The sequence below is a fragment of the Kogia breviceps genome, chromosome 2 (assembly GCF_026419965.1).
Source record: "Kogia breviceps isolate mKogBre1 chromosome 2, mKogBre1 haplotype 1, whole genome shotgun sequence".
NCBI classification, from domain to species: Eukaryota; Metazoa; Chordata; class Mammalia; order Artiodactyla; family Physeteridae; genus Kogia; species Kogia breviceps.
The window spans coordinates 181,382,203-181,396,147 of NC_081311.1; the positions used below are offsets into that span (position 1 = coordinate 181,382,203).

General features: G+C 46.6%; 1 long non-coding RNA gene and 1 pseudogene across 1 annotated transcript in view; one reads left to right on the top strand and one right to left on the bottom strand.

The window, feature by feature from the left end:
• The window catches only part of LOC136793717 (uncharacterized), a 45,716-nt gene extending 42,767 nt beyond the window's left edge, over window positions 1–2,949 (bottom strand). Inside the window, exon 1 of the long non-coding RNA XR_010839337.1 lies at window positions 2,492–2,949. This is a non-coding gene — a long non-coding RNA (uncharacterized lncRNA). The remainder of the gene's footprint in view (window positions 1–2,491) is intronic.
• A 3,011-nt stretch (window positions 2,950–5,960) lies between these two features.
• Window positions 5,961–11,187, top strand: LOC131750435 (elongation factor 1-alpha 1-like; annotated as a pseudogene).
• The last annotated feature ends 2,758 nt before the right edge of the window (window positions 11,188–13,945 follow it).

A 13,945-nucleotide genomic window follows, 5' to 3' on the forward strand; every position in this document is an offset into this window, starting at 1 on the left:
GCCAAGCGGCTCTTTTACTGTCCCTGCTTGTCCTTCCTCTGCTGGCAACCTGGACAGGGTCGGGGTGGAGCTCATGGGGTTGGCTGAGTTTGTTCAACAGTTGCCTCGGATCGGAAAAGGTGAGGGTGAGGCTCTAGGGTATGGGGAAAACAGCACAAACCAAGGCGTTTAGACAAAGGGAGTTCTGAGTTCAAGTCCACACATGACCAGTGACCAGTTGTGGAACCTCAGACAGTCTGCTCCTCATTTAAAATGGGGATGATGATACTTCACACTTCTCGGGGTGGATGTCAGAGTGAGAGGAGATAATGGAAAGGAAGATGCTAGGGAAATTGTTTCCTTAGTGTGTGGCTAATGGTGGGTGTTGGCAATACTTGTTGCCTGAGCGAATAAAAGATGGGACAAGGGAAGGGTGAAGAAGGAGGGAAAGACAGAGAGAGAGAGAGAGAGAGAGAGAGGAAAGAAAGAGGAGAATGAAGTTTCCAGGGACCCTTGCTTTTGCAAGTAGTGAAATCTGAAGCAAACTGAACTTAGAGGCTGCTGAGTCTGCAGGTTCTGGGTCCAAGATTTTCTGGGTCTCAACTTTGTAATTGGACACGCACCGACAAGCTTTTCTTTTTCTTTTTTCTTCCCCCATCAGAGTCTAAGGGAGCAGAGAGCATCAGTTTAACAGCCAGCACAGAGGGGTTGATTAATCACTGTTGGTTTGTGTCTGGAGGACTTCTCCAAAGGGAGAGCTGCCTTGACCAGCAAGGCCTCCCACTCCTTCCTCTCTCCACCTCTCTCTGGGCCCCACTTTCACCGGGCCCCCTCAGTTCTCAGGCTTCCCCCGCTGCCTCCCTCCACAAGGCCTTTGCCACGTCTCCTGTGGTCCTGGAACACTTCTGAAGCAGGGCCCCTCCAGGACCCTGCCACTTTCCAACTGAGTTACCCAGGTAGGTCAGTGAAACCCTCTGGGTTTCAGTTTCCTTATCTGTAAAGGGAAAAACTAGATACAGCCTTTGGCTTCTTGGGAAAACTAAATGGGATCAGGTAAGGGAAAGACCTAGCCCAAGGCCTGGCTCAGGGCCCTTGCACAGGTGACGGCTGCTCATCGGTTCATCAGAGTAGCTTCCTCCTCTCTCTCTGGGGGAGCTGTCACCTTCCATTCCATTCTTGCTCTGCTCCTCCCCCAACAAAGACTGGCTTTGGACAGTTTCCTCCGTGTCACCAGAGGTAAGCCCATCGCCTCTCAACCTACCTGCATCTTCGTTTTACTGGATGTGGGAGAACTTAGGCAGATTTTGAAACTTTACACAGTTCTGCAAGTATACTACTGCATAGTATCTTCTCTGTTGGGATAATAGCTAGAACCTCTGTGGAGAGTTAGCTTCCTGCTTGAATTCTTTTTATTTTATTTTAAAAATAAAACCCACTTTTATTTACTAACCAAAGGCTTGATCCTAATTAAAGGAATACTTTGAAATAGTTGCAAGTACAATGTTTGTGATAAAGATAATCGAACATAGGAAAAGAAAATAAGAAGCAGTATGGAGATTTGAACAGAGCTTGCTTCTCATCTCACAGCTAATTGTCATCAAACATGAAGATGAAATTTTTATTCTGACTTTTCATAGATCTGAACACAGGTGACACTGTTCCTAACGCATTGCACCACTCATTTTCCAGCTTTCATTATTCTTGTCATTTTTTTTTTTTTTTTTTTTTTTTTTTTTTTTTGCGGTATGCGGGCCTCTCACTGTTGTGGCCTCTCCCGTTGCGGAGCACAGGCTCCGGACGCACAGGCCCAGCGGCCATGGCTCACGGGCTTAGTTGCTCCGCGGCATGTGGGATCTTCCCGGACCAGGGCACGAACCCGTGTCTCCTGCATCGGCAGGCAGATTCTCAACCACTGCGCCACCAGGGAAGCCCATTATTCTTGTCATTTTTGTCCCTTTCCCATTCTGGTCCTGTTGAACCAACGCGCCATTTGCAAAGTTGTAGTTCTGAGTTTTTTCTGCCATCAGCTGCAGTTTCTTCAACCCTCTCTCCCAGGTTACAAGAAAACTGTGTTGTTTTCAAAGTGCTCTCAGCCTTTATGTGAGGCTTTTGTCATCAGAAGAGATGACACAATCTGGTTTTTGGCCATTGTACCTGTTTTCGACAGAGCCGGTTCCCACTTCTATTGCCTTCGCGTATTCATGGAAGTCTGTGCTCATTGCCAGGTGTCATCTTTCTCCCAGATGCTGAATGGTGGTTTTGGTGGGTGTGGCTGGTTCTTACACCCTCTTCATGCGAGGTGGGAGTGTTTCTAAGCTATTTTTAGCCAATCTACATATTGTACGTATCTTTAATTTCACAAAAAAAAACCCATTTCCATTATTCTTCATGCTAATAAATAAGGCACCAGTAAAAACCCAGTTTTGAATAGAAAATTAACAAAGTCTTAGATGTGATAAAGATCTTGATACTCGAAGGACTTGGGGTGGCTGACCCCAGAGACATGACTTACCCCGCAGTGTCCCTGGGTGATTGGGCGGACGCCACCCTCTGCTGGACTTGGAGTTCACGTCCTTGCTGGGTTTCTCCCTTCTTGTCCTGCTCCCCCATTCCTTACCTGCCCTTTTGGGGGGCACTTTCATAATAAATCACTGTGTAAGAACCCTCCTCTCAGGGTCTGCTTCTGGAGAACCTAATCTAAGACAGCTGGCTACGCATTTCTGTTCTCGGATTTGAGAGCAAATAGGAATCACTAAAGGAGCTCGTGAAAAATGCAGATGGCAAGGTCAGGTCCCAGAGACTGTGGTTGAGTAGGGTGAGACCCCCAAATCTGCAATTTAGTGAGCTCTCTGGGGGGTGGTTCCTGCTGTCTGTGGCCCTGGAGCCTCATTTTGAGAGAGCCAAGACTGCAGCCCCTGGGGAAGCGCTAGTTACACCAGTAACAGGTTGATTGCTAGCTTGGGCTTCTGCAGCCCCACCCTGCCCTGACATCTGCTGATCTCACAACTCCAAGTGGCTTGGCTTCAACCGGGAACAAATTGCTGCTGCCTAGAATCCAACTGGCACTGCCCTGGTGTCAGGCTGATCCTTCAGGCTGGGTCACTTGCACTCCGCTCCAATCCAGGCAGGGTGCTTTGCAGAGACCTACATGTTTGAATGTTTGAGAACCACGAGATCTCTCCGTGGCTTCCATTCTCCTTTTCTTCTTTCCAGCATCTGCCCAAGTTGCCCAGTTTTCATGTTCTGGTTGCTGAGGCCCCCCTCCTCGCCCACCACACACACTCTTTATCTCAGCTTCTCACATCTCAGCAGCACTGGGGGTGGAACAGAAGCCTGAAACAGCCACTTCTGGCAGTAAGTGTAGTAGTTACACACAAGAGCGTTATTTTTACACTTCTTGAGTTGAATCTGAGCTCCATCACTAGCTAGCTGTGGAGCTCTGGGTAAGTTATTTAAACTCTCTATGCCTTAGTTGTTCTTTAAACTAGAAATAACAAGAGTAACTACCTCTGAGAGTTTGCTTGTCACCGATAGGTTAAATGCCGGCACATAGTCTTCAATGAATGTTTGCTAATCCTATCATACAGACAGAACAAACTCCTCCAACTGCCAAACAGACAAGCCACCTAGAGAGGATGGAATATTATTTGTACCCTCCACGCAAGGGGGCGCATGACTCAGGGGCCCTGGTGATGCTGTCTTATTCCTCTTCAGCCCTGCACACTCTCGGAAGTGTAGGAAACGAGCAGTGGAAATAAGCTGCATAAATGTTTTGTAGCTTTGTTAACAGACATGAAGAAATTTTGACCACAAGGATAGCCGAAGGGACAGGAAAATGACAGGATTTGGACTGGAAAGTAGCCTGGTCCAACGCACACCCACACACACATTCTCATCCACTCATGTACACTCCCCTTCACACGATGTACTCACACACAGACAGGCTCACATGTGCTCACTTTCACACACACTCTCACTCACACACGTGCTCCAGCAGACTCACACGCTCTCATGCACTATCTCACAAACACCCTCTCCACTGCCCACACTCTCACGTGTGACCTCTGTGGAGTCAGAATTAAAGAGACCTTTATTGGGAGTGGGTGGAGGTGGCAGGATCCAAGCAGGAGGCTCCCTGGGGTCTACTCTGTGCTGGGCTTGGGGAGGTGACAGTAAACCAGACTGGCTTCCTGAGTCTTCTGAGTGAGGCAGCCATGGACAAAAACAATCTCATTTCAGAGCCAAATAATTAAGCCCTCTGCAGGAGATTCCGGCAAACTGATTGAAGTGGGGAGGCAGAGTTTGAGAGATCTGCCAGGAAGACACCACCACCTCCACCAGTGGTGGAAAGAAACAACCACGTGCCAGGTGCCACGTATGTGCTTTTAATGAAGTATCTTATTCAGTCTGCCAATGACTGGTCAGCAATGCTATGGTCCTGTTTTGCAGATGAGGAAACAGGCATGGTGGGGTTCAGTAACCTTCTTAAGATCCCTCAGCTCGTATATGTGGGAGTCGGATGTGAAGCCAATGGCAGCCTGTCCCTAGGGTCACACGGAGGGGGTCATGTTTTAGCTGAACTTGGAAGCTGTGTGTGGGGTGGGGACAGGGGAGGTAGAGAAAAGACACACGAGTGGGAAAGTGGATGGTGTGTCCCAGAGAAGGGAAGGCAGCCAACGTAAGTGGGGGTCAGATCTGGGAGGGACTTGAGTGTTTGTTTAAGGAGTTTGGCTTGTGTTTTGCCCCCAGGGGCAATGGTGGAAAGCAGAGACCAGGAGGAGGAGAACGATTTGTGTTTTAGGAGGATGGTTCTGACAGGATGGAAGGAAAGGGCCACAGATTAGAGAGGAAAAACCCAGATGGGAAGCCATTACATTGATGTGGTCCACACGAGAAGAGATGGGGACCCGATAAGTCCAGTGGCAGAGAGTTACGGCCACCGCAGGGGTCAGATGGGCAGGACTTTCTGAGTAATGGCAGGAGATGGTCTTGGAGGAGAAGGAAGGGGGAGGCCAAGTTTGATAGGAGGTTTCTAGCCAGGAAGCTGGACGGATGTTGGGGCTGGTCATCAAACTAAGAACACAGGAGGAGAGCGTCAACTGCATGGTGATGGATGGGAACTAAATTTTTGGTGGTGAGCACATAGTGGAGTAATACAGAAATGGAAATATAATGTCGTACATGTGCAATTTATACAATGTTATAAATCAATGTTACCTCTATAAAATATTTTAAGGTATATAATAATTACTTTAAAAAGTTAGTAACCTAAAAAAGAAAAGACTTTCTTCCTAAGAAATGATTGGGAAAAGAGCTAATGGGATAGGAGATTTAAAATGTGTTGCGATTTCAAATTTTTTTCTTAAAAAAAATGTGTATCTTTAAAACTCTTCCTGAAATCTAAATGTCCAAAAATATTTGGCTTACAGTGTCTTCTGGAACTGTAATAAAATAATTGCGTTAGAAAAAAATTAAAATAAAAAAACAGGAATAAGAAATTAGACAGGACTTTCCTGGTGGCGCAGTGGTTAAGAATCCGCCTGCCAATGCAGGGGACACGGGGTCGAGCCCTGGTCCCGGAAGATCACACACGCCGAGGACCAACTAAGTCCATGCACCACAACTACTGAGCCTGCGCTCTAGAGCTCGCGAGCCACAACTACTGAGGCCACGTGCCACAACTACTGAAGCTCTAGCGCCAAGAGCCTGTGCTCTGCAACAAGAGAAGCCACTGCAATGAGAAGCCCGCGCACCACGACGAAGAGGAGCCCCGCTCGCCGCAAACTAGAGAAAGCCCGTGCACAGCAACGAAGACCCAACGCAGCCAACACAAAATAAAATAAATTTATTAAAAAACCCACGAAATTAGACAGGTACACTACATAAAGCATATACGTTTCTCTTGTTTAACTGATTTGCATAGTCTACTAAAACAAAAGAACACAGGAGATGTCGGTGGGAGAGGCAGTGAGGAATAGGGCATGGGTGAAATCATTTGGAAGAAGGTCTTGGAGCTGACACTGGGGCTCCAGCCACAGGAGGCTCTGCTGGTGCCAGGGCCTGTGGAACAGGTGTGTGTGGCAGTGCCCTGACAAGAATACCCGCGTGGGAGGCTGGGAGAGCTGCCAGCGCTGCTTGTCAGAGAGGTCAGGCAGAGAGTATTCCACTGGGAGAGAATGGTCCACGTGTGTGTTCTGGGACTGCCCTTCCTCGTTCCCTCCCTGCTAGGGACAAGCTTTTCCCCCTCAGAGCCTGCTTTCTTCAACTGCCCTCTTCCCCAAGGCCGCCGCCATGGCTCGAGCTCCTGCTTCCAACTCGGCTTCTCTCCACGACTTTGCTGGCTCAGGGAGAACCAGCTACTTGTAGGGAAACTTTTCTCTTAAAAGCACAAAACTAAGACTGAGCCAGCACTGGGAACCACTGTGCTGAGGGAGCATGGTGGTAGCACGAAATGAGATCCATGGTCTTGACATTGACCAAGATGTCTACTCTTCCCAGCACTGGGCAAAACCCCTGGGGAACAAAGATGAATGAGACCCAGTCCTTGCCCTCAAGGGCTTCAGAGACCAGCACATTAACGGTCTCAGGGTGTAGAGGTTGCAGTTGGGTCATCAATGGAGGAGCCGGAGCAAAGGGACTGATTGATTTCTTCCGGGAGCATTGTGGACACTGCCTCCAAGAAGGAAAGTTTTGCACTGGGCCAGGGGGTGAGCAGGTTTTCTAGGCAGACGGGAGCAGAGGCTAGCATGGGCTACAGGGTAGGGAGGGCATTCTCAACAAAGGAAAACCACATGAAGCAAGTCATGAACAGGTGGAAGTAGCAGCCAGGAAGAACATGTGGTTTGATATAGAATATAAGGGAGCAGAGGGGTGGGTGTGACAGGAGAAGAACCTGGACAGGAAGCCTGGGACTAACCTATGAAGGACCCAGTGACTTAGGTGAGTTTTGAGTACCCTTGTGCGACATCGTGCAATAGAGTTTCCTGTGATGGTGTTTATATCTGTCCTGTCCAGCATGGTAGCTGCTAGTCGCAGGTGGCTACTCAGCACTTGTAATGTCGTGTGGATAAGGAATTGAATGTTTACTCTGTCTTATTTATGTTTCAACTTAAATAGCCACACGTGGCTAGTGGCTACTGCCTGGGACACGGGAAGTCATTTGCTCCTCACCATAACCCCATGAGTTGGGCAGAGATCACCTGTCCAGTCCTCAGGCAAGCTGGGGTTCTAGAAGATTATGTGACCTGCCCAAAGTTACATGAATATTAAATGACAGAACCAGGGTTTGCATACAGATTTCCTCTATAGGAAGCTGTTTATGGTTACTGCCCTGGACGACATGAGGCTCTGATACGCCTTCCGAGTCATTAAGAATAAAAGTTTGCAGTTGTAGCCTTTGAAAACTGGTCCCTGTTGGTTATGTAGGGGAGCTCTGTTTGGTATCACACCTAAGTTCCTGCCACAGTGGAACAATACAAACATACAATCAGAGGGAAGGATGGGGCAGTGGGGTGAGGCTGTTGTAGGGGTAATGGGAGGAGCACTGGGTTCTTCTCTTGATTCTGTCGAATGGCAAAATTCAGGGGTGGATCTTGGACCAGTTACCTACGACCTGTGGGACGGAGCCTCTTCATTGATGGAATGAAGAGGCTCGCCAAGATGACCCCATGGTCCTTTCCACCCCACTTTTGGGAACTAAGACTCAGTAGAAGCCATGTTCTGGAATTCTTACAGCTCAGACATCTGCTGATGGGGCCGATCCCATATGAAGGTAAGCGTGCAGCTTCAGCCTCTTGTCCAGAGGCCCTGGGTGTGAGATAGATTCAAGGTCCCAATATAGCAAACACAGCTTCAATACAATTCAGCTTCATCCTCACCAGGGATGAGGGACAGAGTCCAGGAATTCAAGTGGAGCTGTCACTCTGGTTAGGTTAAGGACCTGGGCAGGAGGGAAGTCTGGCTTCTGATAGCACAAGGGTGAGGAGGCCTCACTAATGAACAATGTAAAAGTTCTGGAAATTTTGAAGCTACAAGAAAGAAATATAGGTAGTATTGTTTTTTAAGCACTTAATTTTTTTTTTTAAATTCCTGAACTCAAAATAAGAAGCATCTACTAACTCGAATGTTTTTAAGATGATCACATTTGGTATTTTTGAGAAGAGAATTGTGCCTGAAAACAACAAAAGGATTTGCAGGAAAAATACACTGGTTTTTGACGTTCGTATCCTCATTTTTAATGAAATTTAGTATTTCTGTTCTTTCATTCCCTGTAGGCCTTGGCACTGTTGCAGATGCTCACAGCCATGGCGGGGCATGGGGGGGAGTCCAGCACCCGCCTGGATTTGCTCAGCAGGAGGTCTTATCAGTGTCAAGCACAGGATTCCTTTCCTGGGCTTTGAGTCCCTGAAGAACTGGAAATTCTGTGTCCCACTTCATCTCACCTGGCTGCATTTTTTTCCCTGCCACCTCTCTTGCCTTGTACAGAGAAGCCACAGGTCATCAGTCATAATTGAGCTACTTCTATATCCAAAGCGTGGAGAAATGGGAAATTTAAAGATCTTCAAAGGCAGATAGACAAAGTCCTTAAAGGAGACTGGAGAGGTAGGGCTGGGGCTTAGTGTGGCCTGCCTCTGTGCCCAATTGTGCATTGTACATAGTGTAGTCAGAAAAAATACAGGAAATGCAGTCAAATTTGAATTTCAAATCAGTAATGAATAATTTATTTAATATAAGCATGTCCCCAATATTGCATACATTGTTGATTTGAAAATTCATATTTAACTGAGCATATTGTATTTTTTTTTGTTAAATCTGGCAAAACTTAATTGCATATCCTCTTGGCCTGCATTTTTTTTTGTGTGTGTGATATGCGGGCCTCTCACTGTTGTGGCCTCTCCCGTTGCGAAGCACAGGCTCTGGACGCGCAGGCTCAGTGGCCATGGTTCACGGGCCCACCCGCTCCGCGGCATGTGGGATCTTCCCGGACCGGGGCACGAACCTGTGTCCCCTGCATCGGCAGGCGGACTCTCAACCACTGAGCCACCAGGGAAGCCCTTGGCCTGCATTTTACATGATTACTGTGGAGGCAACTAGCTCAGAGCCCCCAGCAGTCCTCATCTAAGCTGCATCTTGTATCCTTTGCTTCTTGCTGGCACTTCTCTGATGTTACTGTATAGGAAACTCCTGGTCCTCACCCATGAAGGGTGAGGGAGTTCACCGCCATGGGACAACCTCTGACCAGCAGGATGGGAGCTGATGGAAATATGTTTGTCTCTTTCCATCCCTCCGTAGCATGGAATTATGAGTGCATTCTATACGTCTCTTCAGAAGATACCAGTGAGACAGTGGTTTTCTGCACCATGAAGTTGTGAGTGAAGCTCTTCCTGGGGACCGTGTGGGCTTCAATGTCAAGAACGTGTCTGTCATAGATGCTCATAGTGGCAGTGTGGCTGGTGACAGCAAAAATGACCCACCGATGGAAGCAGCTGGCTTCACAGCTCAGGTGATTATCTTGAACCATCAAGGCCAAATCAGAGCTGCATATGCACCTGTGCTGGATTGTCACACAGCTGGGTTATCACACAGCTTACATTGCTTGCACGTTTGCTGAGCTGAAGGAGAAGATTGATTGTCCTTCTGGGACAAAGCTGGAAGATGGCCTCCGATTTTTGAAATCTGGAGATGCTGCCATCGTTGATATGGTTCCTGGCAAACCCATGTGTTTTGAGAGCTTCTCTGACTATCCTTCTCTGGGCCATTTTGCTGTTAGTGACACGAGACAGACGGTTGCTGTGGGTGTCATCAAAGCAGTGGACAAGAAGGCAGCTGGTAGATTAAAAGCCTTAATACAGATACTGGCAGCTGCTGTAGCTGAGCGAGATGTGGTTTATTTCACCTTTGGGGACTCAGAATTGATGAGAGACATTTACAGCATGCACATGTTCCTTACTGAAAGGAAACTGACTGTGGGAGAAGTATATAAGCTGTTGCTATGATATCACAATGAAGAATGTAGAAACTGTTCCACCCCTGGACCAGACATCAAGCTTTATCCATTCGTATACCATGCTGTTGAGTCTTGTGTGGAGACCACCAACCAGCCAGGACAAAGGACTGGGGCCTGAGGATCCAAGTGAATAGAACCTCGTTCCACCTCTCATGAGAAACATCCTTTCTGAATTGTCAGGTGTAACAAATGAACTGACTTAATATAAATGTGTATATAATCCACATTTGTAGGCAAGGATGCAGTCCCTTCCACAAACGTAGACTCGGACATATTTTGTTTCCATTTTTTTCTATTTCAGTCTTCATTCGTTGATTTTTCTGTCTTTTGCCCATCAGATTTCTTGTGAAATTTCATGAAAGTTTGTGCTCAGCCTGTCAGGTCTCTTTTTTGATGCCTGAATATATATATATATATATATATATATATATATATATATATATATATATATATATATATATATTTTTTTTTTTTTTTTTTTTTTTTTTTTTTTTTTTTTTCGGTATGCGGGCCTCACACTGTTGTGGCCTCTCCCGTTGCAGAGCGCAGGCTCCGGAAGCACAGGCTCAGTGGCCATGGCTCACGGGCCCAGCTGCTCCATGGCATGTAGGATCTTCCCGGACCGGGGCACGAACCCGTGTCCCCTGCACTGGCAGGCGGATTCTCAACCACTGCGCCACCAGGGAAGCCCTTGATGCCTGTATATTATACAAATTGCCTCTGCAGCTAGCAGATGCCAGGGAAGAAGGTGAAATCCTAGAATCTGTTTAACTAACTGGGTCTGCTAAAGATCTCCCTGTGAGCCTTTCACCTCCTACTCTTGTTATGATTGCATTGTTGGAGTTTTTGATTTTTGAAAATTAAGAGTTGGGTGTTTTTTTTTTTATACATATTACATAATGCAGACCCCCTACGTTAAAAGTTTTGTCTTTAAGGCAGAATTATTTCCAGAAAGTTATTTAATGACATCACCTTTATCTGTAATGGTTTGTCTACCCTTTTTCCCCGATCAATTTTTATTGATACTGTTTTTGGAAACTGACTGAAATGGAAGGAAATGTAGAATAAAAGAGAGTTTCCCAAATTGTGTTTTTTTTTTTTTTTAAAAAAAGAAGGCAGCTGGAGCTGGCAAGGTCACCAAGTCTGCCCAGAAAGCTCAGAAGCCTAAATGAACATTATCCCCAATACCTGCCACCCCAGTCTTAATCAGCGGTGGAAGAATGGTCTCAGAACCATTTGTCTCAACTGGCCATTTAAGTTTAATAGCAAAAGACTGGTTAATGATACCAATGCATCATAAAACCTTCGGAAGGAGAGGAGACTGTTTTGTGGATCATTTGTTTTGTGTGTGGCAGCTTTAAGTTATTAGCTTTTAAAATCAGTACTTTTTAATGGAAACAACTTGACCAAAAATCTGTCACAGAATTTGAGACCCATTTAAAAAGTTTAATGAGGAAAAAAACCAAAACCCCCAAATCTCAGTTTCCTACCGTGGTGACCAGCACAACAATTTACTCTGTGTTAACCTGCCTGCCTTCCTCCTTCCCTCCCTCCCTCCCTTCCCTGCTCTTTTCTTCCTCCTGTTGCCTCACTCTTGTTTCCTGGGATCACTTCAAAAACTAAGCCTCCTGCACTCAAGCCCTTGGCTCAGGTTCCCCTCTCAGAGGGGAAGCTCAGGTTAAGAGAGGTTTACTGGGGCTTCTTATGGAAGGAGAAACTAGATCTCAGAGCTGTATAGAATTTTAGCAAATTTGGACTGGAAGAATCCTGAGACATTATATAGCACACCCACTCATTTTAGAGGCCTGGAAACAGGCCAGGGACTTACCCAAGATCATCCCCCAACCCTCCCGGCTCAGGGATAATCTGGAATTTCTGTTCTTCATGAGGTGAACTAATCTATATAAACACACGGTGCTTAACACACAGCAGGTGCATGGTAAATGTGAACATGGAATGACATAGGGAGGGGAGTGGATAAAGGTCTGCCGTGAGAGTGGACAGAATGTTTCCATATGTCTTGGTGGCAAGCCTCTGTCTCCGGGATCCTGGCTCTCGCCACCTGTTGCTGTTCCTCTGGGCTCTTTGCACAGATGACGTCAAGGGAACTCTGTATGAAGAAAGGCAGCCCTTAAGGAAAAGGGACTCAGTGACACATCTTAGTGGCAACGCTTGTTTAGGAATTAGAGCAAAATGGGGCTCTGTTAGAGAAGAAGAGGGAAAGAAAGAAATGGTTGTTGGTAGGTGGACAATTCAGGGTTCTGGGGGGTAGAAAAGAGGTGGTATACTCAGAAGGAATAGTTGAAAAGAGTTTAGCAAAGAACTAACGCAGTGTGGACAGGGTTGAGGGAGAATGGGAGGAGGAGGTGAAGCACACATGACTGGCATTGTAGGAGGCTGCTCCCATCCCTGGGTGTAATGATGTCAGGTAGCTATAAGAGATAGCTGCCTGGCAGGTGCTATGGTTTTTGCTAGAAGAATTCAGCCACTGTCAAGCTCAAGACCTACAGGGAGAGTGCTGGGGGATAAATAGCCTAGCTTTTCTTTCCTCCCACCTTCTATCTCGTCCTGATAGCTTCCGTTGGTTGAATCCAACCAGAGGCTAGAGGACAAGGAGGATTGATTGGTCCAGTCCTTACAGGTCAGCCTGCTGGGGCACAAAGCAGGTTGGAGAATGGAGCTGAAGAGGCAAATGGAGAACATCTAGTCTAGTGGAAAGCAAGCATCTGTCCCAGTAACTTTCTTTAAAACTTATAACTATAGTAACATATACAATTGGTGTGGACAAATTTAGGAACACAACTGACTCTTGATAAGCAAACAACTCAATCCGTGAGAACAGACATTCATTAGGGCATGAGAGCATGGCCCAGTAGCCATGAGCAATCAATGTACTCTGGGCTTGTCTGGTTTACTCCTCAGTGGAAATGGAGGGTATTGGTTCAGTCTGTGAGTCAGTTAGAGGAGATGGGTTAAGAGAGCTTTCCTATTTTACCTCTTTTCTTTCCTGGGGTGGATAAAGAGCCGACAAGATTCTGTTAAGTACAGTTTAGTATTGCTTATTAGGTATTTCCAATGTACCTATTATTGAGAAATAGATACTGTAGGGCAAAACAGAGGAAGGATAAGATATGGCCTCAAGCCTCCTGGAGTTCACATTCTAGGTGGGGGGATAAATTCCACAGATGAAACAGAAAAATAAACAAGAGAGAGAATTGAAGTGCTGAAGTGTGGGATCCAGGTGAATCACAAGGAATCTGACCAAGGTGCACCACATCCAAGTCTATGGTTTCTACAGGGTCTCCCACCTGGGTGGGATGTGGTTAAAGCCTTTATGCCTGAGTGTGGAGACCAGGGCGTGCCTAATCAAGATTGGTCAATGGGACTAAAAAGAATGTATCATACTTGGACATTTGATTTCCTCCCTTTTGGGTGGAGACCTCTTGGATCTCCGTGTCTTAACTACGTCTGTTGAAGGCTCATGTTGGGTTTCTCAGAGCCCAGACTGATGAGGGGTCATGGGCTAGAATAGACACTTGGGAATCCTTTGCTCTCTGCAGATATTGCATGTGTGCAGGGCCGAGGAGGAAAGCCATTTGCAAGGCTGGTGAGTGATGTTCACTCCATGGGTGGTGGGGATGGATAAGAGGTCCGGTATCCTCACTGGCCTTGCTCTCTACAAACTGAAAGGGAAGGTGAAGTGTTAAACTCATCCATTATCCCTCAGGAGTTAGAGCAGGATTTCACAAAGTGTGTTCTCTGGGACATAAATGTCCAGGAAGTGATAAGAAAAATTTCATGAAAGAAAAGTGTTCCTTGGCTGAGTAAGTTTAGGAAACACTAGATTAAACAAAGTTAAATAAGGTTTCCCCTGCAAGGTCTCTCAGAGTCTTGGATGTGATGCTGTGTATTATGAAATTCTTGCAAGGGGCTAGCAATGGCATGCAGAGATTCCCAAAC